Source organism: Bos mutus, chromosome 4 (genome assembly GCF_027580195.1).
Source record: "Bos mutus isolate GX-2022 chromosome 4, NWIPB_WYAK_1.1, whole genome shotgun sequence".
Lineage (NCBI taxonomy): Eukaryota > Metazoa > Chordata > Mammalia > Artiodactyla > Bovidae > Bos > Bos mutus.
This window is the reverse complement of record NC_091620.1, coordinates 5,687,131-5,710,342: the sequence shown is the minus strand read 5'-3', so window position 1 is coordinate 5,710,342 and position 23,212 is coordinate 5,687,131. Positions and strand designations below refer to the sequence as shown.

At 58.0% G+C, this 23,212-nt stretch overlaps 1 protein-coding gene across 1 annotated transcript in view; it reads left to right on the top strand.

Annotated features, from left to right (window-relative positions):
- Window positions 1–23,212, top strand: part of PTPRN2 (protein tyrosine phosphatase receptor type N2) — a 605,862-nt gene that overhangs the window by 469,626 nt on the left and 113,024 nt on the right. The gene's annotated exons all lie outside the window — the stretch shown is intronic.

Genomic DNA, 23,212 nt, shown 5'->3' with positions numbered 1-23,212 from the left:
CACGAGAGATGCGGGTGAGGGTGAGGGGCCAGGGTGGCGCCCGCGGGAAGGCCAGGCTGCTCTGAGCATGTGCAGTGAGTGGGTCCTCCAGGGCTGAGCCGAGAGGGCGAGGTGCCAGTCCCCACGGACACTCACGGCCAAGGACCCAGGACAGGCCACCCCAGCTCCGCGGCCCCCAAGGCCAGGATGGGGGTGCGGGCTATGCCCACGCAGGTGACTCCCCAGGAGCAGCTCAGCACTGCAGACGGGCGGGGACCCTGACGGCTGTGCTCCCACACACACAGACACACACACACACGTGCACACACAAATACACATCTATGCGTACACTTGTGCGCACACGTCATTTCTGCCGACGCTGAGGGGGACCTGGGCTCCAGCTGGGTGGGTGAGTGGTGTTCAGAGCTGCGCGGGGTGGCCCACGCCTCCTCCAGCAAGTGCTTTCTCGTGAGGGATCTCAGGGTACCCCCTCGGGGTCTCTGCCGGTCACCCCAGCCCAGGGGCTCCACCTTAGGTTGTGGTCTTTGTCCCTCATCTTGTGGCCAGTTGGGGTCTCAGATAGGTTTGGGTTGAACCAAAAAAACTTAGCTAATCTGAGACTTGACCCCAGAATCCTCAGAGCCTCTGCATGTCACCATGTGTCACTCGCAGCTTCACCCACGGGGGTCCCTACACACAACCCCCTTGGTCCAGGAGCTGCTGCGAGGGTAGGGCCCCCCGCCCAAGACGGCACGCCCTCCGAGCCCACGCTCCCCTCGGCGGTTCCAGCTCCTGGTGGATTTCCTGGGAGTCTCTGTTGTCAGTGTCCTGGGCTGATGACTCCTGGAGTGGCTGAAAGTCAGGAGGGCCAAGAGGAAGTGTGGGTCAGCGTTCAGGCCACAGGTGGGGTCAGCAGAGCCCAGAACCAACGAGAAGAAGGCTGCACGTCCCTGAATCCTGGGCCCCCGCCCCATCCCTTCTCCCGTCCTGACCCCTCCTCGGCCCGTCTGGGGCCACCACAGGAAGAGGACTCGTGTTCCAAGGGCCTCGAGGCTCATCTGGATGCCCCTGTCCTTACTAGGCTCCAGCCCTGACCCGCCCCAGCGCCCACAGGCGTCCACGTCCCCAAGGCAGCATTGCCATGGGCCCGCCACCCCACCCCTGGCATCACCAGGTCCTGGCCCTGACCCACCCCAGCACCCACAGGCGTCCACGTCCCCGCGGGCCCGCCACCCCGCCTCTGGCATCACCAGGTGTGTCTCCCAACCTGCGGGAGACGGCTCTTGGCAGAGACTCTCATGAGCACACTCACTCGTCAGGACAAAGGCAACACAAAAGGCCCCGGACGCGCATTTGGAAGCGGGAGCTGTAGTGTTTCCCGGGCTGGGTGACATGTTCCCACGGGACGTGGGTTCCACGTGTCACCCCCCAACCGCCTGACCCCATGACGGCCAACGCTGGCTCTCCTGAGGCGTCAGCATGCTGATGTTCTGAGGAAGACGTTAGTTTGAATACTGTACGCGGTAGCGCTCAGTCAGTTCAGTTCAGTCGTGTCCAACTCTGCGGCCTCGTGGACCGAATTCTTAGTTTTCACAGCGTTAAGTGTCCCTTGTGAAATGACAGGGGCAGCCGAGCTCACCTCAGACCAGCCACCACCTGCTGGTCAAGAATGAAACACGGGAGGGACGCCCAAGAGCAGACTGCACAGCTTTCAGTTAGTTCAGTCACTCAGTCGTGTCCGACTCTTTGTGACCCCATGAACCGCAGCACGCCAGGCCTCCCTGTCCATCACCAACTCCCGGAGTCCACCCAAACCCATGTCCATCAAGCAGGTGATGCCATCCAGCCATCTCATCCTCTGTCGTCCCCTTTTCCTCCTGACCTCAATCTTTCCCAGCATCAGAGTCTTTTCAAATGAGTCAGCTCTTCACATCAGGTGGCCAAAGTATTGGAGTTTCAGCTTCAACATCAGTCCTTCCAATGAACACCCAGGACTGATCTCCTTTAGGATGGATTGGTTTGATCTCCTTGAAGTCCAAGGGACTCTCAAGAGTCTTCAACACCACAGTTCAAAAGCATCAATTCTTCGGTGCTCAGCTTTCTTTATAGTCCAACCCTCACATCCATACATGACCACTGGAAAAACCATAGCTTTGACTAGACAGACCTTTGCTGGCAAAGTAACGTCTCTGCTTTTTAATATGCCGTCTAGGTTGGTCACGATCACTCATGGAATCTCGCTAAGACACAGTCACCACGCTGGTAGCCAGGGGTGACGATGCATCTTCACAGTGATGAGTGCAAGGCACCTCCTTCACGGGGACAGAGTCCCCGTGGCCTGGGGGACTCGCCCTGTCCGTCCTGGTCTGCATCTCACTGAGTGAGTCCTGTCTTGGGGATCAAAGGAAGCTGGGTCAGGCCTCGAGTTGGCCGTGACAGGGCCGCAGGGAGCAGGGCTGGCGGGTGGCAGAATCTGGTGAGTGGTCACTGAGGGCTCAGGGCAGGCTCAGGGAACACTGGCCAAGGAGCCTACCTTGGTCGTGTAAAATCCTGGACCTACTGCGAACAGGTGGCTCCTGGCACTTCAGGGGGTCAGGCGTTGCTGGTCTCTTCCTTGAAGGTGTCTATCTGGGGAATCAAGGAACTGCTATTGACCAAGAATATAGATGCCAGCGATTTCTTTTAAACAGAATCTTCAAAAGCAAACCTAGGGAAGTGGAATGAAGGCGCCTTCAGATAAATGTCTCGCTGAGTAAACCAGCCTCTTCTCACAGGCTGTTGGGTGAACAACCAGCCAGGAGAGCTGGACATACGAGAGGGGCCCCCTGGGGTGGGCCGTGCGGGGTGTAACCTGAGCTCCGTCCAGCAGCTTTGTCTGGAGCCTAGCTGAAGAACATCTGTGCGTGCGTGCCCTGTCACTCAGGCGTGTCCGACTCTCTGCGGCCCCACGGACTGTAGCCTGCCCACCAGACTCCTCTGTCCATGGGATTCTCCAGGCAAGAAGACTGGAGTGGGCTGCCCTGCCCTCCTCCAGGGAATCTTCCCGTCCCAGGGATCAAACCCACATCTCACGTCTCCTGCACTGGCAGGCACGCTCTTTACCACTGCACCCCTGGGAAGCCTGATGATGTCCAGTTGGGTTTATTAAAGGTGTGAATGACCCGGGCCACGAAGGCAGTAGGAACAAAGAAGGTGAGTGGGAGTCGGTCTCACGCTGGAACCTGAGGCGTGGACCCCCTCTCTCCAGCGAGCCGGGGGCACCTCCCCTCCCGCTGTGCAGCCAAAACTTCCCCCACACGCGGCAGATGCCACGGCCCTGGACGGAGGTGCGTGAATCACACATGCGATCACACATGTGCACACACGACCCACAGCTCTGCCTGTGCTGGCTTGAGAGGACCCAGCCTGCCCAGGGAAGTCCAGCGCTGGGATCCAGATGAAAGGACTCGGGGACCCGGGGGTCACGCCGGGCCATGTTCGGACCCCAGGCCCTGCCCGCGACGTGGCCTCACCGGGGTGTCCGTCCCAGGGCACCCGCCTTTCACTGGACGGAGACAAATGGGAAGCGCTCAGCGCTGCCACTGCTGAGTGTGCCCAAGACACCTGGGCGTTTTTCTCGCCCGAGACAAACGCTGAAGAAAGTGTCAGCGCACAGCTCGGACTCGACGGCGGGCAGAGCAGCATAGAGCACCTCGGGTCTGCCTGCTGGGGGCCGTGGACGGACCGCCTCACTGCTCCTGAAGCAGGCTTCTCCTTGAGATCCATCTCGCCAGCTGCTGAGATGCCAGAGATCCATCTCTGGCATCTCATCATGCTGCTGGAAATGGGAGCCCCTTCCTGCCCTGCTCTCAGAAATGGGCCTCCTCCCTGCCCCCAAGCTAAGTTCAGCCGCAGGGCAGGGCTTGGTTCCCCTAGAGGAATCAGCAGCCGGTCTCCTCTTTGCTGGGAACCTGACTTCCCAGCGGCTTGGGTGTGTCTGCTGGAGGCTCAGGCTCTGGGCCTGACTGGGCCTGACGTGGGCTCCTCCCAGGGCTGGACTCCGTGCTCATCGCCAGGCCTCCTCCTCGTGTGTTTGTGTCTTCTGCCCAGTCTATCTTTCCCTCCTCTCGGGCCCCCTAGACCGCATACCTCCCAGGCTCCATGACCCACCTCTCATGGAGGAAGTGATCTTCCCAACTGCTGTGCGTGTGTGTGCGTGTGTGTGTGTGTGCGTGTGTGTATTAGTCGCTCAGTCATGTCCGACTTTTTTCGACTCCATGGACCATAGTCCGCCAGGCTCCTCTCTGTCCATGGGATTCTCCAGGCCAGAATACTGCAGTAGGTGGCCATTCCCTCCTCCAGGGGATCTTCCCCACCCAGGGATCGAACTTGGGTCTTCCACACTGCAGGCGGATTCTTTACCATCTGAGCCATCAGGGAAGCCCCAAAGAAATGAGCGTGCTGTCCCGTGATGGACCCCAAAGGTCTCCTCATGGTTTGGCCAGCGGCTAGAAAGGGACTGGAGGAGGATACTGAGGCCCCGTGCGGCTGTGGAGTCAAGAAACTGAAGGAAGCCTCCTGAGGGCGTGGCCGTGCAGGCAGGGACACCCCACCACCCGCGTGCCCCTGAGACCGCCGGGAGGAAGCAAGTCTTCCTGGGCCGAGTGCAGAGGCCCGACGTTGCTGCCCAGCTCATCTCCTTACACTAGTGTCTCTCTCAAACTGGAAACTGGAACCGTCTCGCCTCTTACATGTCATTTCTATAACAGGTCTATTGGGTGCCTAAATCTGTTTCTTCTCTTCCTCACTGTCCCTTTTGCCACTGCCTTAATTCAGGTGCTCATAATCTGGCATCAGAATTTTTGGGAAAAGTGTTTTGATGAGCACATAACCATGTCTTCACATTTGAAAGGCCAGACAGGGAGAGACGGGGGTTACGTTTGTTCCGAACGTTCCAGAAAGCATGGCTAGAACTGATGGCTGGGGAGGTCAGGGGGAGGGCTTCTCACCCAGCCTCCTTTCGCCAGGGGTTCAGCCTGGACTCCCCGCTGGAGAGGTCGCCTGGAGCCCTGGCCCGTGGCCTCGCCTCCTGGTGAGCAGGCCCCACCGGGCATCTTTCTGTTCACTTCGCGTGGTTTTCTCTTCTGGGTTTTCGTGGCCCCTTCTTGAACGCTTAACTCCCAGGAGGCCCCCACCTAATCAGGGGCCCGCCTGTGTTCTGCCGCCTGAGACCTCTGGAGCCTGAGCAGTCAGGGGGCATCTGAGCAAAGGAGGTGCCACTTAGCTCCCAGAGCAGGTTGTGAACCCCTAAGCTCCATATCCTTGCAGCTGCCCCACCGTGGATGAGACCCCTGAGGAGGCAGAGGCTGGACGCTGGGAGAGAGATGGCCTCTCTGGAGGGTCCGGGCCTCCTGCCCCCATGTCTCCTAGACCTAGGAAATCCAGCTGTCGAGTCTGTGCGAGGGTTTTCACACACAGCATACTTGCCTTCCACGCCTCACACCCGCTTTCAGTTCCTTGAAGAAGGGAGGAGCTAAAACAATAGTCAGAGGTCAAAACCATCGCCGTCATCTTCTGGGAAATAAAATTCAGCAGCTCCATCCAGACCTGAGGGGTTAGGAGCTTCTGTACAGGACCTGTGCTTTTGTACAGAAATGTGCCCACTTCTCCCACGTGGAGCCCCGGGTCGCCTCGGGCAGCCCCACAAACAGGCCTGGCTCCGTCCACAGTGGGACTCTGCCCCTGGCAGCGTCTCCCTGAGGCCCGTGGCCTCCCTCCGCCGGAAGACGGGGGGCTGCAGGGACCCTCCCAGGCTCACTCAGCACCGGCCTGGGCAGCTTCTCTTCACCCTGGAAGCGGTGCCCACTCTGGTGATGGTTTCTCTCTGCTCAGGACCCTGTGCGAGAGCCAGACTCGGCAGAGAAAGTTAACGGAAGAAAGTTTCCAGCTCTTCGTGATAATTTCTACTGAGCCCCACTTGATTTGTTATTAAACTGTGCCTATGACCCATAGTATATCTGAGAGAAAGGATAAACGTATTATGTACCTCTGGGTGGTTACATCGCACTCGTTGGTTTATGAACCTCTCAGTCCCATGGAGAGAATTCCCCATCACAAGGCACCTTCGCGGCTAACGTGAAGCGTCAAGTCGGACATGGCTTTAGAGTTTGTACAGGCAGGGCGCTCACTTCCGCCCATGCTGCCGAGGTCTCGCGGGCGAGGCCCCCCGAGGACTGAAGCAGAGACAGGGACTGTCTGGGCCCCGTCGGGAGCGCCTCCCGGGGCTCAAGGGCCGGCCCTGATGAGCTGTCCTGATGACCCTCGTGGGCAGGCGGGAGGGACACGGCGAGCGTGGACAGGCGCTCAGCACCTAGACGGCGTTCTCAACGGGAAGGGCAGGGAGTCCCGCAGGATACAGAAAGGAGGCGTGAGCGGAAGGGAAGCCACGGCGATGACAGAGCGCAGCCCCGCGGAGGAAGGCCTGGCTCTCGGGGACGAGCGCGCGTGGACGACCGCGGCCCCACGCCCAGCAGCAGAGCCCCAGGACCGGTCACCCGGCTTTCCCCTCGGCGTCTACAGCGTGAACGTCAGAGTGCTCGGGACTGTGAAACCCCCGCGGTTTTGGCGGTGTTTGCTGAAATCGGATAACCACGGGGATTTTCCTTGGAGGATGAAAACCGGAAGCAGTAGATCGCTCCGGGCACTCTGGTCTTGAAGTCGGGTGAGCAGCGCTGGGTCGGGTGATGTCGGAAGGAAGACCCCTGCGGCCTTCACCGACACGGAGGGGCTGGGCGCCTCGGGGATTCTGTTCAACCACGGCTGTTAACCATCATCGCTGCCACCGCAGGGGGCCCAGCGGGGCAGGTCAGACGTGCTCCCGTGCTCCCGACGTGACCTGCCTTGGGCCTGCAGCCCGGCCCGGATCTGGGCAGACCCGAGTTCCTGCTCAAGGTCCCTCCTCCAGACCCCGAGAAGCCCCACCCTCCCTCTGACGGCCCTTGGGAGAAGCTGCAGGCCAGGGGTGCAGGGAGCAGGGGCGGAACTGGGGGCCTGCTCTCAGACGCGCGGGGCCTCCCGCCTCTGTTGCAGGCACCTCTTCCTCTCTGCACTTCTGCTGCTGAGCTGCGTCACCTTAAATCACAGCGTCAGCGTTTGTCTGCACTCAGGACCTCCATGTGCCTCAGTGGAAACGATGGCGGCGCCCACAGGCGGAGAAAACGCTAACAATGGGCAGCAAGAGCCCCAGCACGGACCTCCACCCTGCTCCGAGGCCAGCCCTCTGTTGTGACCCTTCCAACACGCCCCACGGGCCACCCTCCTCATCTCCGTTTCCAGAGCCACCAAGAACTGGAGCTCCTCACTCAGGCCAGAGCCAGGAAGCGGCAGCAGTTGGGTGGGAGTCCTTTCTCTAAACCACCTCACTGGGTTCAACCCCATAGACGTAACCCCATAGACGTAACCCTGTCCATAGGGTTCTCCAGGCGAGAATACTGGAATGGGTCGCCATTGCCTTCTTCAGAGGATCTTCCTGACCCAGGGATCAAACCTGGGTCTTTGGCATTGCAGGCGGATTCTTTACCGACTGAGTTACCAGGGCAGCCCAAAGAAGGTAGACCAGGCTCCGAAAGTGGGGGGAAGATCCACAGTTTCCTACCAGGCATCTCCATGATTGTCTTTGTCTGTTTGACTTAAGTGTTGTCTTCCCAACCCAGGGCTTGAACCTGGGTCTCTTAAGTCTCTGCATTGGCAGGTGGATTCTTTACCCCTAGCACCACCTGGAAGTCTGGGTGGCCCCTGGGCCCCCCAGTAATGTGAGCAGAGCAGGAGTTTCTCAGCAGGCGCCTTAATCCCAAGCAGGAAGTCTGATTGGAAAGTAACCGCAGCTGTTTAGCTGGACACCAGGTGAGAACTTCAGAGGAACTTGGCCCCGTCGTGATGCTGAGTAGGAAACAGTTGCTCCACTCAACAGTACCAGCATTACAGAGTGTATGAGACAATGCATGTTCACATGGGAAGTCATGTGTGCACATGTGTGTGAGAGGGTTGTACACGTGTGACGTGGCTGATGCATGTTCTACGTGGTGTGTGACCTGGTGAGGCTGTATGTGTGCCTGTAGGTGAGTGACGTGTGCACATGTATGTGAGAGGGTTGTACACGTGTGACATGGCTGATGCATGTTGTAGGTGGTGTGTGACCTGGTGAGGAGGTATGTGTGCCTGTAGGTGAGTGACGTGTGCACATGTATGTGAGAGGGTTGTACACGTGTGACATGGCTGACACATGTTGTAGGTGGTGTGTGACCTGGTGAGGAGGTATGTGTGCCTGTAGGTGAGTGACGTGTGCACATGTATGTGAGAGGGTTGTACACGTGTGACATGGCTGACGCATGTTGTAGGTGGTGTGTGACCTGGTGAGGAGGTATGTGTGCCTGTAGGTGAGTGGCGTGTGCACATGTATGTGAGAGGGTTGTACACGTGTGACATGGCTGGCGATGTTGTAGGTGGTGTGTGACCTAGTGAGGAGGTGTGTATGCCTGTAGGTGAGTGACGTGTGCACATGTATGTGAGAGGGTTGTACACGTGTGACATGGCTGACGCATGTTGTAGGTGGTGTGTGACCTGGTGAGGAGGTATGTGTGCCTGTAGCTTGGATGGTGGGAGGAGAGGGTCCCATGACCTGGGGATGAGCTGGCACAGGTCACAGCAAGAAGGGAAGGGGTCAGATGGAGGGGTGGACCCTGAGGGCTGAGGGCAGTGCCCCTGCGGACACGGGACGTGGCCGACCTGTGCTGGCTCGGGCAGGGACCACAGTAGGAGGTCAGAGCCCACTGTGGTCTGCAGGAAGGGACACACCTGACTGCAGGGGGACAGAGGATGAGAAAGCCTCAAGCCTCACCCTCAGAAGGACGTTGAGGACAGAGGGGCCGTTGTCATGGAAACCAGGACACCCACCAGAACAGAAGGAACCACATCTGCTCTGACCACACTGAGCCCACAGGGGCCTTACCCAGGAAGCCCCACGCCCCAGCACACCACATTTGGGCACTGCCCATGTAAATGGCCTTTTAAAAAGTATTCTTAACGGTCGAAAGTAATCTTTCTTTAAAGGTTTATTTTTAAAAATACTCAAGAAGCCATTTGGCAATAGGACAGTGAACTAGACAGCCATCAGGGTAAATAATAGCGTCTTCGGGGAATGAGAAATCCAAAATGTTTCGAAAACATAAAACCAGATTCCGAGTTTTGTTTGAGCACATCCCCAGGTAATTCTGAACGAGAATTTCAAATGTGACGGAGAAAGGTCGAAGGAAGTGTGTAATTTCCTAAAGGGTTTGAATCGAAAGATCTCGGGGGATTGTATGTATGTGCGTACATGGGGTGGGTGTCTCGGTCCACCACGGCGCCCTGTGTGCGGAGCACGCTGGTTGCACGCTGCTTGACTGTGTCCCCGACTCCCTGAGTGCGAACGTGCATGGTGCTGCATCCACAGAGGAGACCCCACTGTTCTTTATTCACTCGGCTACTTGGCAGCTATGGGTGAATTCGTTCGGAATCCTGAAGGGCCATTACTGGATTTCTCAGAGTGACAGCTAACCCTGAGTTCTCTGGGACTGCTCCATGCGGTGTCAGATGCCACGCCGCTGGCTGCTTCCAGGAGCTCTGTGCCCATTAGATCTCAACACTTGTGCAATGTTTGCAATGTAAAACCAGAAAAGACCACTTTATACCCAGTGCTCTTCTGCGGACTCCAGGTACTAAACCCACTGTCAGGCTGTGATGGTTTTACAGTTAACATGATCACACAAAAGCATCGTCTTCATACACCCGGGAACCTATCTCCATACACCCGTCCGTGTTTTCCTAAAAAAGTATATGTGGACAGTAGGAAGCTGAAATGCATAATTATGAAGCAAACACTGATGTGAGTTACTGTTCTTCTAATTCCCAAGCAATTTCAGGGAAAAAATAAACTATTTCCAAACAACGGTAGTGGACGTGCATATGTAATGTTCGTGTGACACGTATGACAAAGCGTGTGGAGGCACTTCCAGCCGCAAAGGAGAGAGAAGCCGCGCAGGCTTCACAGCGCTCCTGTGCTTCCTCTGAGCCTAATGGCCTGATGCACACATTCTCAACAAAGTCAGGTGCTCGGTCGATGGTAATGAGTCTTTCTTGCCAGTATTCGCCGCACTTTACAGAATTTCAGGTCAGTTTTGTGAAGAATAAAATCTAGTTTGAACATACAGTATATTTACTATACTGGATGTCAATTATTAAATATGTATTTTACAGCATTGTTTTGTAAATAATAAAGATCTTTACAAAGAGGTAGATTGAAAATAATATATCTTCTAGGCTAGCATCTAGAGAATAAAAACCAGATCAACCTGTAGCGAGACTGCTGTTTCTCAACCTCTGTCCCCAGGAAGTTTTCAGAATGCTACTTTTAATGGACAGACTAATAATAACAATAGTCAGGCTTCAAAACTTTTCCTGTCCTTACAGGAACTGTGATTTCAAAGTTTGAAAAAGTCTAAAATTCCTACATATTTGTTAATCAACCCTTCAAGCACAGACTCTAGCTGAAATCCATTTTTTTGGTTTTAATATGATGCTTTTGTGTGATCATGTTAAGCCACTGAAGGGAATTGAAACTCTGTTTCATAACAGAGTTCCTATTTTTGGATTTCAAAAATTCTAGATCAATCTGTGTATGTGTGTGCGTGCCCATGCGCACGCAGCACATCTGACTCTTTGCGACCCCGTGGACTGTAGCTCGCTAGGCTCCTCTGTCCATGGGATTCTCCAGGCAAGAGCACTGCAGTGGGTTTCCATTTTCTCCTCCAGGGGATCTTCCCGACCCAGGGATCAAACCCAAGTCTCCTGCATTGGCAGGCAGGTTCTTTACCACTGAGCCCCCAGGGAAGCTCTAGATCAATCTGAACATGAGCCAAATGAGAATTAATAATAAAAGCTGAATTATGTTGGCAATTTTTTAAAAACCAAAAGACTTTCTTTGAGTAAAGAATTTACATTTTTCTTGAAATAAAGTAAAATATCTGAACCAATAATTTTATTATTTTTCCATTCCTCTCAGTTTTAAAGGTTTTGCAGCGACGTGTTAAAGTTGCTAAAGAATCGCCCCTCTTTGTAAATCTGATAGTCCTTCTCTGGTGTGCAAGGGAGCCTGGTGAGAACTGTACTCAGACATGCAAGAGACTTGTCCTCTGTCTCCAAGAGGAAGGACTTGACATTAGTGTCTAAAGCTCTTCCAAATGTTGCCCCTGAAAATACTGCCATTTACAACTAATGCCGTTCAATTCTGAGTCGTCTATACTGACCTGTACAAGCATCCTTTTTAGAAAATTATCTGTGCCAGTTACTGTTTCACTAGGAGGCTGACCAATTAAAGCATCCTACTTCCCAAAGTTCATTCACTGATATAAAATGTTACGTTATTTAAAATTACATATGTATGAAAATACAACATATACATAGCTACAATATTCAAAAGGATCAAATTTCATTTTTATAATTTAAAGTCATCTGTATGGATTTACAAATCAAAAGCATTTTAAATATAATTCATGTGCCATTCTATATTTTTAACAAAACTGAGTCAGATTTTGTGAAATCAGGCAAGTATTTCAGAGGGTGTTTTTGCCATTTTCTATCTTATCATAATATTGAAATTTTCTGAAATAGGTATTGTTTTGCCTTATAATAATGTTTCCCATGATTGTCTTTCTCTATGTTGTTTTAAAATACATTTTCTTTGATAATTTAGTTCATTGGAACTTTATTCTAATCAGTTAAGTATGCGATCTATAACAGTTTGGTGTTCCCTAAATTGAAAATGAGATTTTTAACACAGAACATTAGGTTTTACACATAACAAATGTGAACTTCACTTTAAAAGAAGTCTTAGCAAAATCAACATGTCATTTTAAACTATTTATATTGTTCAGATACTATGTAGAATTTCACATATGCTATTCTTTTTATTCATCAGCCAGACAATCCTAACTTTTATATGAATAATATACTCATCATATATAAATAATGTCAGTCAACATGCCTCTCAGAAACACTCTGCATCACGTGTAAAGCCTTTCTCTGAAAATGTCATTGAAATCTTAAATTGGAATTTATTATTAAATGAAGTCTAAGCTCTGAGGACAAAAACCAAAATCCTAACATTCTCCAAGTTATAAGCTGAACTTGGTCTTACATTATTGTCAAAACACTTTCCTACTAAAGTATTTTCAAGAATTAAAAGATAGATACATTTTTCCTTGCCCTGAATATAAGAAAGGATTTTAAAATAAAGGGAAATAGAATGAAAATCTGGTGGATTAATTTATCAGTTTCTGAAAAGGATCAGAACCTAAAATACAAATACCTTCTTTAATGAATTCCCTAGGCAATCCGTTTATCTTTAAGCTCTGAGAGGGAGTGTTGGAGTCCGGGTGGTGTCCTGGGGTGGGGTTGGGGGTGTCGGAGAGGAAAGGGTAGGGGAACTTGGCAAGTCAGGACCCCACAAAGAACATACCATGTGGTGTGGGGTGAGAGAAGACTTTTCTGCTTATGAAAACCGCATTCAGAGTTTAAGGCCCCTCTAACTCTACACTAAAGTGACCCCGAGCAAACCTACTGTGCCTCCACGGCGCCTCCCACCCTTTCTGAAAGCACTAGAAAGACTCGGCTTTCAAATTCAGACGAAACCCGGAACGTGCGGCTTTGATGTCGGAACTGAAACCCTTTGGGACAATGGGAGAACTAGCAGAATAAAATGGATGTACCGAGCACTGTTTACTTATTTAACATGTCCTATGGTGTCTGTGGAAAGCAGGACAGTATCTGGCTCTGAGCTGCACGTCCCCTCTGGGGTCGCCGACCCTCTGACCCCCACCCCACCCCAGGGGCTCTAGATCACGCGGCAGCGGTCCTGCTCGCGCAGCCGTAGGGCCGGGAAGCGCATGGGGGCCGCGCCACCTTGGTGACCGAGGCAAGGGACCGGGCCTCCCCGGGCCACTCCCCAGCCCGCCCGAGGGGGTCCTCACACCTGGTGGTGGCTCCCGGCCATCGAGTGGAGCGCGAGGAAAGCCAGAGGGATGTACCGCGGCGCCGGCGGGGAGGGTGCAGCCGAGCCCCTCGCGCGTCGCTGGGGGCCCGGGCAGGGTCCCCTCCGTGCGCTTCCCGGCCACGCGAGCCCCGCCGCCCCGCGCGCCGACCGCAGGTGCGCCCGGCGGACCCCGCGCGGGCCGGGAGGCAGGCGCGGCTACCGCGGCCGCGGGGCCTCCGCCCTCCCCGCCGCACCCCGCGCCGCACCGCGTTGGGTCTAGGTGAAGACCACCGCCCGCGCTCAGCCCGCCAAGCCCCAGGTCCCCGTGACCGCGGCAGGCGGCCGAACAGCCGGGACCGGGCGCCTCGGTGCCCCTACGGCCCAGTGCGGGGCCCGGGCTCATCCCCCCTGCTCGGCCGGTGCCTGCCGCCGCGTGCCCAGATCCCAGAGTCCCCAGCACCTTCGAAAAGGCCGGCCCCCCTGTTCCGGAGAGAACTTCCCTGTCCCCCGTCCCCAGGGCTCGAGATCCCCCCACCCGGGCCAAGGAGGCCCGCGAGCCCACTCCTCCGCACACAAACGAGCGCGCACACAGACATGCGCGCGCGCGCACAGGCGGTTGCTATGGAGAGGCCGCTTCCCAGCCAGGCTGAGGGCCGCAGGTCCCCTCCCGCAGGCCTCCCCGGCTCTCGGGGGCCCTCCCGCCTCCTCCCTTTCACCTCCTCTTTCCAGGAGGTACCTGGGCCCCGCGGAGGGCGGCCGGGAGGGGGTCTGCACCCTGTACCCCCGCGCGGGGACGCGAGGTTCGGGGTGGCCCCCCCCGTCCTGCCGGCTGTGTGGGGCTGGGGTGCGCAGCTGGAGAGGAGCCTGGTTCCCCTTTGCCCCCCACCCCAGAACCGAGTTTCCGCTCGCGCTTCTGGCAGCCGGGCATAGCGGCTCGTAGACCTCCAGCCCCCACGAGCTCGGGCCCTCCCAGGCCTAGCGAGCCCGGGTTCGCTGAAGCGCTCCACTCGCGGCCCCTCAAGTGTTAGTCGCTCAGTCCTGTCTGACGCTTTGCGACCCCATGGACTGTAGCCCACCAGGCTCCTCTGTCCACAAAACTCTCCAGGCGAGAATACTGGAGCGGGTTGCTATTCTGGTTCTCCAGGGGATCTTCCCGACCCAGGGATCGAACCCGAATCTCCTGCACTGCGGGCAGATTTTTTACCATCTAAGCCATCAGGGAAGCACCAAACACAGGTAGTTCTCTGCTTCGGTCAGAGGAAGGAGTCCTTGGGACACTTTAGCTGGAGACGAGCCCTTCGCAGGCCCTCGTGTCCTGAGCACTGGGCGGAGGGTTTAGGCATTTCTGTGGCCCTGAGGGGGCCTCGGCGCGCGGCTGGTCTTGGGGCAGCGAGCCAGGGGCCTGGGGGTGGGGAGGGGCTGGGGGGCTGGCCAGCGAGGAGCATAGGGGCTTCGGCCGGGCCGCCGGGAGCGGGCAGGAGGGGCGTCGGTGTGGAGGGGCCGCCCTGCTGGCGCGGGCCGCCGTCTCCAGCTGTCCTGAGCGCGGGAACAATGGGGAGGCGGCGGGAGAGGAGGCCGAGGAGTAGGGCGCCGGGGTCTCCAGAAAAGGAGGCACGAAAGAGCCCTCCGCAGACTGTCATCGCCTGTGACAGGGTCTCCCCCTCCTCCCTGCCTTTCTTCCCCCTGTGCCTGCAGCTGTGGGCCCGAGAGCGCATTGTACACACAGATGTTGGGTTTCTTCTCTCGCTCCCGGCTGCTCGGCGGGGGCGCCGCGCACCGGGCGGCCCCGACCTGTGGCTGCGACCAGGCGTCCACGGCGCAGAGGCGGAGAATGTGGGAGAGGGGTCTGGGGAGCCCTGGAGAGGCCGCTTGCGGGCCCCAGCGGGTCTGGCCGCCCCCCACCACCCCCACCCCGGCCCCTGTTTGACCTGGGGCGCCGACGGCCTGGCTGACTCGCGCCCTGAGCCGTGTGACCGCTCTGCCCTTCCCGCAGGCCGGTGGGCCAGGCCGAGCCTGCGACCTGGGCGGCTCGACGCCTTCGTCTCCCCGTCATCTCAGTCCGACGTCTTGGGCAGACGGCCCCGCGGCCAGCCTGGACCAAACGATGGCAAAAGTTCTCGGTAGTTCCTGCGTCCGCCCAGGCGAAGGCGGGAGTCGGCGGTGGGGGCGGGGGCGGTATTTACGCGCCGATTGGCAGGTGGTCCTGAGCCTGCTTCTATTCGGAAAGGGAGTGGAAGGCCCCCAGGGCAAAAGTGTTCAAACCACTTCGGAAGAAGGATTTGTCCTGAGATTTTCTCCTGCCAAGAGTTTGGACCCCCGCCGCCAATAACAGAGGTCACGGTAGAGCCGCGCAGGTTGACATTTCTTGCCGAGTGCCCTCTCCCCCGGGTGCCACCCTGAACTTGCCCAGTCTGAAGTGCAACTCGGCCGATGAAAGGGAGAAAGGCTGAAAAGAAAGAAAAGGCGAGGGCCCGGGCTGCCGCGCTGTACAAATGACTGACAAAGCCGATGTCCATTCATAGTCTCGGGCGGGAGAGGGTGCGCGGAGAGCCGCGGCCCCTTAGCCAATTGCTGTCAGCAACATGTGGGGGGTGGGGGGGACATCGCTATAGCAACCGGTGGCTGGGCCGCGAGCCGCGCCGCCGCCGGCCGGGTGCGCGCCGGGCCGGATATAAAGCGGGGCGCGGCGGCCGCGCTGGATGGAGCTGCGCGCGCGGCCAGGGGCCCTGCGGGGACCGTCCCGCGCCCAACCGGGCGCCCGCCCTCGCCGTACCCTGACCCGAGCGCCTTGCCCCGGGCCCGGGCCCTGGCGGAGCCCACAGAGCCCGGCTGAGCGACAGAGCGGAGCGGCGGGCTCCCGCGGGCTCCGAGCTGGTACCGCCGCCGCCGCCGCGGCCGGGGGAGCTGCGGCGCGCGGCACCTTTGTCTCCGCCGGCTGCCCGAGAAGTTTGTGGTCAGGAGCAGGATGGCCCCGCTTGTCTGTGGCTCTGGCGCCGGGAAAAGGCTGGCAGTGGTGATGGCGCCGCCGCTGCCCGCGGCCGCCGCACCCCGAGGCTGTTTGGCCGGGCACACGTCCCCCTTCTCCTCCGGCTTGGGCACCCGCGCCCGCCCCGCTGCAGGTAACCAGGGACGCCGGGCCGGGGCGTGGGCACTGGTGGGGCCATCGGAGAAAGGACAGGGGCTGGGTCGGGGGCGGGAGGGAGCGGACGAGTCCCACTGAAGGAGGCACCTGCCAGGCATGTAGGTGGCGCGGAGAGGAACCCGAGCCGGGGAAGGATGGAGGCTGCACGCGGCGGGGGAGGAGGGGGTCGGGGGGGCGACCCGAGCTTTGGAGAGAGCCCAGTCCAGGGACTAGCTCTGACTCGCAGCAGGCTGCCTGCCAAAGGCTCTGTTTGGCTGAGGAGGTCTGCGTCTGAGGTCATCCTCCTAGTGGGTCAGGGGTGGACATCCCCTGGTGACCCGGCTGGTGGCAGCTCGTCCTGAGCGCGAAGACTGAGAGGCGGTGGCCGCCGTCCCGCCGCACGGCACCGGCGGAGACCCCCGGGCCGGGCTGTGGCCACTGCCTCTTGGACTCTCCCTTCGCAACGCCAGCCCCTCCGGGCAGTTCCGACCCGCAGCAGAGCGGGGGGCGCGGGGCGCAGACAGGCAGGGTGGTGGGAAAAGGTGAAGGACATGATGAGCAGCCAGGGTGGAAGGAACCAGCGTGGGGGCATTTTCCTCCCAGCCCATTTTGGGGGCGCTCTTCGCCCTCCTCATTGGGGCCGGAGCGCGCCTCTGAGCCGTCCAGAGCCGGAGAGGAGAGCGCGGGGGCCTGGGGGGGGGGGCGGGGCGGGGGCCTGAGAGAGGGCAGGGGCCCCTGGACCTCCCGGCCCGGTGGAGAATCGCCTCGGCGCGGCCGCCTCCCCTCCCCCGAAAGGAACCTGCGCCTTCTCGGCCCCCTCCCCGGCGGGGCGGGCGCGCGCTTGCCAGAGAAACTTCTGACGCGGAGCTGTTTGAATGAGGAACTTGATTTCCTTCCTTCAGCACTCCCTGCGTGGTTCTGAGCTGAGACTTGCTTCGGGTTTTCCAGCAGCCTCGCTCGGGGCCGTCGGGCAGACCCCGACCTAGGGGTGGGAACCTCAGCCGAAGAGGCCTTTTCGAGCCGGAGATGGACTCCCGCCCTTTGGCGCTATCAGTGCTCGGAGGCTGCTCCGCGTTGGACGGCTGTGGCTGTCGTCTCCGTCACCTCTGCCCGTCCACCACCCAAACACACAGCCGGAGAGTGAGGGGCCGGGAGCCGCCGCCGCTTGGGCCGCAGTGCTCACCGCGCTCCGCCCGGCTGCCCAGCTTCAAGGGCCGGCCCTGGCCCCGCGCACTCCGGCCCTGCGGCCGGGTGGCTGAGCGAAGTGCGCAGACAGCGGCCCCAGGCCTGCACCGGGGAGCCTCCCCGCCTGGGGTCAAGCGCGCTGCAAGGCAAACCCACCTTCTCTGAATTTAACTCGAACCGAAGTGTGAGAAGGTGGAGGCCTGTGTGCAGGAAGCATCGGAACCCCCGTCTCTTTATCACCCCCTCGCACCCCACGAGCCCCATGCTTGGCTCTCTCGAGAGGGGTGGCGAGGCGAGGCGGGGGGGGGCCTGCCGGGCTCCTCCCTCCCCGGGCCCTGGGGTGGGCATCGATCCGTGCTCCGCGGCCCGCGCGCTTTGTGGCAGGGGAGGTTATGCCCCCCCCCCCACCATTGTCCCCGGGAAACGAGCTGAGGCCGCCTGGGAACCCCTCGGTGCCATGAATACCGGCGGCGCCCAGGAACCCTGAACCCTTTGTGTCCAGCACTGCGGTCTGATCTTTCTGACCTCGGTGCGGATCGCGTAAATAGGAAGGGGGGAGGGACTGGGAAGGAGGAGGGAGAAAGACCGGGCCTGTCGAAAGGGGAGGGGCCGAAAACGGCCGTGCGCCCCCGGGAACCCCGCTCCGAGCGGCGCCGCAGCCGGGGCCTCACTCGCGCGATTCCAGGCGATTCCAGGCGGCGGCTTCTCAGACTCCGCGAAGGAGACGAAGCGGAAAGTTCAGTGCTGAGAAGGGCTGGGTCCTTGCCGAGGGAAGCTCCTTGGAAAGCAGGGGCGAGCCAGTGGACCGCCGACCCTGGGGGCGCGCCCGGGTCCAGGCAGGCCACCGACCGACGGTGCGCGCCGGCCGCGCTCCGAGTCGATTGGCGGAGCCCGAGTTCGGGTGCAGTAAACCTGCCGCGGAGTCTGAGCGATGGCCCGGCCGAGGCGCGCCCGCCCGAGGCGCGCCCGCCCCTTCGCGGAGCGCTGCCGTCCATGAGCCCCCTCCCCGGACCCCACTCCGCCCCCGCACCCCGCTCCCCACTCCGCCCCCCCACCCCGCTCAAGACAATTTGGTGCTTATGAAGCTCTGCTAAAAATTAGTTCACAGGGGAGTGTTTTTCCCACTTTAAACATAAATGTCGTAAATCTTCCCTGACACCGGAAAAGAGTGTCTCCCCAAAACTGACCTTCCAGGAGTGCTTAAAGATGCAAATAGACAGTTCATCACCTTTTATGTATTTCTTTTTCTGCCTATGCCTGGAAAACACCTCACAAATAGCCTATTTTAAAACAGCGTATCCCCAGTTTATTTCCATTAAAGTTTATATTTAACAATAATTGTTTCTTGGAGATTGTTTTCTTTTGCCCTTATAGACCTTTTTTTTTTTTTTTTGGCTACTTGAATGGCAGATTTGCAAGTACAATTTCATCTGCACAGACGAACAATAGCCTTCAGCTGCACAAAGGATTTCTCCCACCCTGAATTCAGACCGCAATGCCTCTTGCTCTGATAATAGCTTCTGAAAAGATTTTGTAATGCAGAGAATTAATACATGATTATTTCCGCCTGACTTCTCTCATTTATTAGAATTCTGTGGCAGGGTCCAAATTAAAAATAGTTCAGTTAACAGCTTTTAAAAATACTTTTAAAATATTTTAAGACACCTCCCCCCTCTATATGTTTAAGTTTGTTCATTCCCATGGCCTGAAAAAATGTTAAAATTTTTTGATCAGCTTTAAGGTGATACTTACTGTATCTTAGCAAATATATTTTAGTAAATTTAGCATGAAATTCCCAAGTAGTTCTAAGATGATTCATCTGGGAAACCAAAGACAGACTTGTTTTAGCAGCTCATTAGTAGTCCCTAAAATTAATTTTTAAATTTTACAGAGAAAAATATCTTTACCATTATAGTAACATCCACAGTATAAGAACTTTAGTATCAATGAAATTGCTATATGCCAGTGCCCATATAAGTTTTTGGGTGCAAGTGTGTTTTAAAACTGAAGTCAATGACTTAGGTAATGAATTACTCTTGCTAACTGGTTACATAGCACAGTCTTAGAAAAATATTAAATTTTTCTGTCAACAAATATTGTACCATAAAGTTTTATATTTGTGTGGCTGCCTCAATTCTCAGTCAAGCTTGGGTATAGAGTGTTCTTTTTTCTCCTCTCTTCTTTTATTTTAAGATTACCACATGGACTGCTAAAAAAAACGTTCTGAAGATATTTTGCCAGAAATGGCTCAGAAGATAACAGAAAGGAAGCCCCATGCACCTCCACTTGTAAGCACAGATCAAAATAGTCTAACTAGGTCAGGATAATGTCTGTGGGTCCTAAGGGCAGTTCCACTGACTGACTCTGTGGTCACACGTGTATTTCAAACCACAGCTTCTGAAATATTTTATATTATAAATTCAAGGAGCTGCAGGTGGAGATGGTTGAGTGGGAAAAATATGTACTACTGTACTTCAGTTTACTCTCAAGATGCATCTCACCTGATATAAAGTTGACTTAACTCTTCCTGAACTATTTTTAAAAAGCACACTTTTCCTACTTCTGAAACTCAGTTATGGGTGCCAGTTGTATATGTGTCCCCTACGTCCTAGGGTACATGACACCCCACGCTCCCTGTGTGCCCAGGCTGCTGGGACTGCTTCCTCCAACCCCCCTCCTTCCTGCTCCAAACTTTCCGGAGGGAAGCGAGCTGCCACTATACAGAAGGAGGCGGTCCGCTTTTAAAAGACGCCTGACTGTAAATGTCAAAGTCATAAATATTTAAGCATTATTTTCTTTCAATTCCAAGTCAAGACTGACAAGATGCCTCTAATTAGTGGAGGGCTCTCTGCAGGGCTCAGCCCCAGGTTGCGATGGCAGGAAAGCACCTGTGTGGCAGGCGCTCCGCAGGGGGTCCCGGGGACCCGGTTACGCCCGGAAGGACGGAGGGTCAGACTCGCCTTTAAGCGAAAGCACACGTGTCCTTCTCTCACCTCTCCTGGTTAGCAGGGATCCTGAGATTTTTTTAACTCTACAAAAAAGAAAGGAGATAAAATAATCCTAAATTATTTCAACACAATCACTGTGACAAGGAGGGAGTTTATGCTCTTTAATTTTAAAAACATGAATATAAATTTTTGTTTCTTCCAAGATTCCTAAGACCGGACTTGCAGTCGACAGTCCCCGCCTCCGCACCCTCCCGGCGGCTCTCTGTAGAGTCACTGAGGGGCCCGCCAGGAGCGGGACTTGTCAGGGTCCGGCTGAAGTGCCCCGGCGCCAGCGGCAGGCAGGCCGCCCAGCCGGCCGCTAAGCTCCTGCGGCCTCACACCACAGTGGTCAGAACCGGGTCTCCGGCCTCTCCGAGCCCCGCATCCCTGCAGCCGCGTCAGATCCTTCCTCTCCCCACCTGCTCCAGCCGCCCCGCCCGCCATCCTCAGCCTCGCCACACCTCTCCCAGTCCGCCCAGCCTGCCGACCCCGGCCATCCCTTCCCTGGGGGGCAGCTCCGGCCCGGGGAAGCGGGGAGCCGGGCAGGAGCGTAGAAGAGGGGGCTCCGTGGGCGTGGGTCCAGTCCTACACCCTCCGGAGGCAGCTGGAACCCCGCGGGGACTGGGCAACGGGCCCGGGAGGAGGGACCCGCAGTCCCGCTCCTGGACGCTCTCCTTTGACCTCTGAGCCAATTCTAAACGCGGCGCCAGGGGCAGCAGGCAGGCTCCTTTCCGCTCCCCAGGCCAAGCACACTGCTGGTCACGGCATCCGTTGGGTTCTGGCATCAAGGACGCTGAGGCCGCCTGGCCTCCCTTGGAAGAGCCTCCGGGGTGGGGGTGCGCGCCCCGCCGGGACCTCTCCTGCCGCCACAGGCCTGGGCCAGGGTAACGTGTAGGCCGCGGCCGGCCTCCTTCGGGGGCTCCTGCGCGCTCACGGCCTCCCGCCTGGAACCGAAGGGCCAGCGGGCGGTGTTTGTGTCCCTTACGTCCGGACGCCAGGCGTGCACCGCTCGGGAGGAGCCCCGTGCAGGCCTCTGTCCCCAGCGCGCTGCGACCGCCCGTCGTTGCGCACTGAGCTGTGGGCCACCCACCGAGGCGCCGCGCGTCCCCTCGGAGCCAGGCTGGTCACCGCGCGCGTGTGCGCGCCCTGTCGCGGGCCGAGAAGCTTCTGGAAGCCTCCGTTCTGGGGCGCGGTCAGTCACGTGAGCGCGGGGTCTTCCCGAGGCCCGGGCGGGACCCCCTAGATGGGGCGCGGGGACCGCCTGTCGTCTGTGCCTGGGCGGGGTGGGGATGCCGTGATGGCCGGGAGCGCCGAGGCGGGGGTAGCGGGACGCCCCTCGGCCAGCCGCGCCCCCTTTGTTGCCGTCCCGGCTGGTCTGCGAAGACTCGGAGCTGGTGTGGAGGACCCGGGCCTCTCCGGGAGCAGGGGGGCGGCACTTGCGGGGGCAGGGGCGCAGCGGCCGAGCGGGAATCCGCGCGGCCGAGCCTCGCCGGCCTCTAGGAGGAGCGTCCCAGGCCGGAGCTCGTGGAGAGGGGCGTGCCTCCGAGTTAACCGGCCGCGGCCCGACGGGCGCCAACCACGGGCACCGCGTGCGGGCGAGGAACTGGGAGCAGGGTGGGAGGCGCAGGGGTGTCGGGCGCCCTCCGGGTCAGCCCGGGGGTCCAGCACCGCGGATGGGACTCCCCCCCGACCTGGGTCTGTTTCTGGGCGCGGGGCGGGGGGAGCGGGGGAGACTGCCAGCGGCCTCGGGGGTGACTGTTCTGGAAGCAGCAGGGTGGGCCGGGGGAGGAGCGAGGGGAGGGGCTGGAGGGGCGGGGAGGATCTCCCGCCCGGCGCTCGGTCCACCCGGAGGGCCCGGCTGGCCGGCCGCCCCAGCCGGGGGCCCCACGCTGGCTCCCCGCGCCCGGGTCCCTCCCCCTCCCCCTCCCTCCGCGTTCCGCACCCCGCCCCCCCCACCGCCGCGTACTCGCGCCTCCGTCCCTCCCGCCGCGGGCGGACCTGCCGTCCTCCTCGGATCCGAGCATCCAGGCAAGAAAATCCGGCGTCTTTTCTCATTTCGCCCGCGTTTCCATTAACCCAGTCCTGGCATCAACTAATCCGCCGCACGGAAGGCAAAGGAGGCTAATTAATGACCAGCTTTTCCAGTCAAGACCGGCGATAATTGCTTTGGTGGCCTTTATGATTACAAGATAAAAACGGCCCGGCCTGACATAAGAGGCCCTGTGTACATTGGGAGCCGGAGGAAGTGAGGAGCTGGAGGCCGAACGCGGCGCAGAAAATCACTAATAGAAGGGAGATAATGAATAGGCCGGCCAGGCATTCATGGGGAAAAATCCATTTTGTTACCACGCGAAATTAGGTGGTGGAAAGGAGTTTGCTAATTGTGCTCATCCCGTAGCGACCCGCACTGAGGCGGGCGCGTCTCTATTCATTTCCCGGGTAATTGCGGATGGCGTGCTGGCCGGAGCCGGTCCATCGTCCCCCTGGCGTTTTTTAATTGTTGCTAATATTCCTTATAATGAAGCTAATGAGGGCGAGCACTGTGCAGCTTTGGGCGCACGGAGACGGTGAGACGCACCGAAAGGGTGTTCTGACCTCCACCCCCCACCCTCGTCAAGCCTGAGAAGCTGATGGACCTGGGCTCTCTTACCTCTCACCCACCAAGAAGTGAACTCCTGGACCATCGCGAGCCCCTGTCTTTCCTTGAAAGCCCCTGCTTTCAAAGAAAATTGCCGCAGTGCGTGATGTGGGGGTCTGTGTGGGTGCAAGCGCCCCCGCCCCGGCCCGCCACGCCGTCGGTGGTCTGTACGGCGGAGGGGGGCGGGGTGCGCCTCCGAAGGAGAGCAGGACTTCTGAACTGGCCTCCCCCTGCAGTGTAGCCAGGAGTAGTCGCCT